We start from the raw sequence: 4,765 nt of genomic DNA, 5'->3' as shown, positions 1-4,765 counted from the left end.
TTTAATATTGGCATTCTGAACTGTTACAGGAAAAATTTTCTGATCTCTGCTATAGAGTATAATTTTATAAAATGTGTGCATTCTGTTATTAGTTTTTAAAAGGAAAATTAGGAAAATTGAAACTTCTTACTTTTGAATACCCACTTCCAAACCCTGTAAACTGGAACTCTAAGGTATAAAAGCCTCCATATAAATTATTTCCATTTTTAAGTAGTTGCTAATCAGCATTCATTTGGATTCTGGAAATGGATTGTGTGCCTTTGAAGCCATGAGACAGAAAGAAAGGAGTAGAGAGAAAGCTCGTTTGCTATTTGCTTTATTCCTGCCCCCTCCCCCCATATCCAGATTTCAAGAAATGTGATGAACGTTATTTTTTGTTTTATTCTGTAGGGCAATATTGAAAAAGTCTTTTTAAATCAAAGGAAGTGCAACTGATGAAAACCCCAGCAAAGAGAGGATTGAAAATAAGGTGCTACTGACTGAAAACCAAATAACAAACAACGTTAGAACACAAGTGAAGGGGGTAAAGAAAAGAAGGTGCTCAGGTGAGGCTGAATGAGGCACACAACTCACAGACAGTGAGGGACCACAACATGGAGTCATAACGAAAACATAAAGAGTACAGTTATGGGGCGTTAACTCCATGTGGAACCATCTTTTCTCTGACGGAAACTTTCTTGTATTTTTTGGGTTTTGACATAGAGGTTGAAACGGCAAATGGGGAAAATTGGACCAAATTAGAAAACAAAACAGAACAGAGAATTCAAGAGCTGTAGGACAATAGTAGATGACTTAACATAACATAATTGGAATCCCAGAAGGTGAAGAAAGAGAAAAAATGCAACAGAAGGGTCTTGCAATTAATGGCTGGGAATTTCTCCACACTCATGAAAGCACAGCCCATGACGACCAGGGCACATTAAGAAGGCGAAATATCGAAACAAAACAAAGAGACCTCCACCACTCAATCAACCAACCAACCAAACGCAGGAAGGAGTGTCATGAAAACTCCTGAAAACCAAAGATAAAGGGAGGATCTTGCTGACAGTACAGAAGGTGGGGAGACAAACCCACAGAAGCACGTTGACAAGAATTACAACTGATTTCTCAATTAGAAACTATGCAAGCCAGGAGACAATGGACTGACACAGTTAAAGTGCTTGGGTTTTATGGGAAACTGTCAATCCAGAAATATATCCCTCGTTAAAAGGTTCATAAAAAGTAGATATAGAAATAAAAACTCTCCACCAAAAAGTGGAAGGATTAATTGCCAGCAAACATACTCTACTGCACATGTTAAAAGAAGTTTTCCAGGCAGAAGGAAATGGTAAGGGTCAGAAGAGCATGAGGAATAAAATAAAGACAGAGTAAAATTATCATTTTATCTAAAAGAAAATGGTTCTGAACTTAAACAATGGAATGTCTGTTTACAGCATATATGATGATGAAATGTATGTCAATAATGAGACAGAAGATCAGGGGGAGGAATTGAAAATATACTGCTATAAAGTTTTTCTACTACTTATGAATCAATGTAGTACAATTTGAAGGTAGCAGTCTTCAAATTATCTTAAGTGCATCTTGTTAACCTGAGAGCCAACACTTAAATAGTTATTAAAAAGTGCTATAAAAGTAAGTCAATAGAAGAGATAAAATTGAATCATAAAATACTACGTGTTCAACCCAGAGAAGGGTATGAAAGAGAAAATAAGAATAAAGAGCAAACTGACAAATAGAAGAGAGTAAGGTGTCAAACTTTAATTCAACCATATCAATTATAATTTTAAATGTGAATGGTCTAAACACAACAGTAGAAAGATAAGAGATTAGATAAGAAAACAAGCCTCAACTATATATAGTGTATAATAAAACAACTTTAAATATCATGGCATATGTCGGTTGAAAATAAAAAAATGGAGAAAGATGTACTATGTAAGCACCAGCCAAAGGAAGGCTAGAGCAGTTGTATTCCTTTCCAAATAAAATATAGAACAGAAAGGTTATCGGGGAGTAGGAGAGCTATTATCTAACTATAAAAGGACCAGTTCTCCAAGGAGATAACAATCCTATCTATGTTTGTGCCAAAGAACAGCTTCAAAACAAACACGGATAGATTTGAAAAGAGAAAGGCAAATCCACAGTTGGAATTGCAGACTCCAGCGCTCCTCTTTCAGGAATTAATAGAATGAATAGGCAGAAACTCAGAAAGGATAAAATGATCTGAACAACATGGAAGTTCACCTCAGCCAACTGGACCTGACGAAGATGTATAGAACACTCCATCCAGCAAGAGCATCTCTCAAGTGCCCAGGGAGCCTTCATGAAGAACAGCGAGCATATTCAGGGCCATAAATGGCCATTTCAATGGCAGACAGTAGGTAGTTGGGGTCTCACCCAGCCCCAAAGGTAAGGTTTGGGATAGCTTGAAACCGTTCCTGCGGTGTTTCTGATTCTTTTCCCCCCCGCTCCTCCTTGGGTTCTCTGCTCCCTCTACTCCTACTAAGAACTGGGCTGAAGGGGTGTGGACTGTATGTGGCTGGAACTGTATTTTCCTGCAGTCCGATCCTGCATGGCAGTATCTATATAGCAGAATGCCTTCTTTATTCATCCATGCACTGGCATGAACTGTTCATCTACTCTCTACCAGGCTCTGTGCTATGTCCTCTACTGACGAGAACAGACCAAACCAAACCAAACTCGCTGTCATAGAGCCATTCTTATTCATGGCAACTCTATAGGAGAGAGTAGAACAGCCCTTGTGTATTTCCTTACAAGAGTAGAAATCTAGTCTTGCTACTGTGGAGTGGCTGGTGGTTTTGAACTGCTGATCTTTTGGTTAGCAGCCCAAATGGCCATTTCAATGGCAGACAGTAGGTAGTTGGGGTCTCACCCAGCCCCAAAGGTAAGGTTTGGGATAGCTTGAAACCGTTCCTGCGGTGTTTCTGATTCTTTTCCCCCCCGCTCCTCCTTGGGTTCTCTGCTCCCTCTACTCCTACTAAGAACTGGGCTGAAGGGGTGTGGACTGTATGTGGCTGGAACTGTATTTTCCTGCAGTCCGATCCTGCATGGCAGTATCTATATAGCAGAATGCCTTCTTTATTCATCCATGCACTGGCATGAACTGTTCATCTACTCTCTACCAGGCTCTGTGCTATGTCCTCTACTGACGAGAACAGACCAAACCAAACCAAACTCGCTGTCATAGAGCCATTCTTATTCATGGCAACTCTATAGGAGAGAGTAGAACAGCCCTTGTGTATTTCCTTACAAGAGTAGAAATCTAGTCTTGCTACTGTGGAGTGGCTGGTGGTTTTGAACTGCTGATCTTTTGGTTAGCAGCCCAATGTGTAACCCATTGTGCCACTGGAGCTCTTTGATGAGAACAAACAGGCGCCAGTAACCGATGCAAACACTCGCTGCTATTGAGCTGATATTGATGCATAGTGACCCTGTAAGACAGGGTAGGCCTGCCCCATTAGTTTCAGGGACTGTAACTTTTTATGGAAGTAGAAAGCCCCATCTTTCTCCCTTAAGGAAGCTGGTGGTTTTGAACTGTTGACCTTGCAGATCGCAGCCCAAAGTGTAACCACTATGCCACCAGTAACAGACAGGCACCAGTAAAAGATGATAGGGACCTTCAGACAGCTTGTGGCCTTCTGCAGACCAAACCAAAGGAATGTCCTGAGAATGAAAGAGGGGTCAAGGAGACCGATGATACTGAAAGAGAAAGAGAATAAACGGACACATTGGAAATGATTTTCTCTTTCTTAATAAGCTAGTGTTTCAGAAATATCACAGCTCTTGTTTAAGCAAAGGCTCAGCATCAGTGGGGGCCCAGAGATCATCTCTCCAGTCCCACAACGGAGTGGCAACCCTAAACCTTAAGTGGATGTTCAGAACCCCATGGGACTAGACTGTCAAGGGAGGAGACCTCAGTCAACTTGGTCTGGCCAGAGCAGAGGCACTCGGTGCACTCACTGAGCCACAGCCCAAGAAGGTCCCTGGATGGCAAGGCCGTGGCTGGGGCCAGCCACTCCCAGGAAAGCCACCCTCGATGCGTCTACTTTGAATTCAGTGTTCAGCCTACACCTGCTGTAAGCTTCTTGCATACTAAGGGGTTTCGGCATCACAAGTGGGCCATGTGCCAGAAGGACAGGGCCCCGTGAGGGATGCCCCTCTGCTCACCATTGCTGGGGATGCGCACCCTCGGCTCCCTGCTGTGGCCTGGAGGAGCCAGCACTGCTCACTGGCGAAGGCATCTGCCATCTCTTAGACTAGATGGTAGATGGGAACAAGGGGGTGCATGATAATGAAAAAAACCCCATAATCCTCCTGCTTCTGTGTTGGAGTACCCAGTAGACAAAGTAAGCATGGGCTGATTTACAAATTAGTAAATTCGTTTCGGGGTGAAAACCCGAAAACTGTACAGTGCAGATTAGTAAGTAAGCACAAAGAAGCCCTACTTGTGTTACTTCTTGGGTAATCGGTCCCTGTTCTCCTTCCTCCACTCAAGAAGAAAGAGGAAGAATCTAAATGTAAGCTTCAGCTTCTGAAAACTGGGGTTTATTTTGTCTCAAAGACTCCCTAGTGATTTGATTCTGGTTTCCTTTGTTTCCGTGACAAGTTTTGCATTTTCCTAAGTTAAGATACCAGCGTTCTTATGTTAGACGGGGTTCTCTAGAGAAACAAAACCAGAACGTGAATAATTATATATATATTTATATAGATAGATAACATAAGAAACAGTTAATTAATCTATAAAGCA

The sequence above is a fragment of the Echinops telfairi genome, unplaced genomic scaffold (assembly GCF_000313985.2).
Source record: "Echinops telfairi isolate 266 unplaced genomic scaffold, ASM31398v2 ScPeMD7_7467;HRSCAF=8505_1, whole genome shotgun sequence".
In the NCBI taxonomy this organism is placed as follows: domain Eukaryota; kingdom Metazoa; phylum Chordata; class Mammalia; order Afrosoricida; family Tenrecidae; genus Echinops; species Echinops telfairi.
This window is presented reverse-complemented; position numbering follows the sequence as displayed.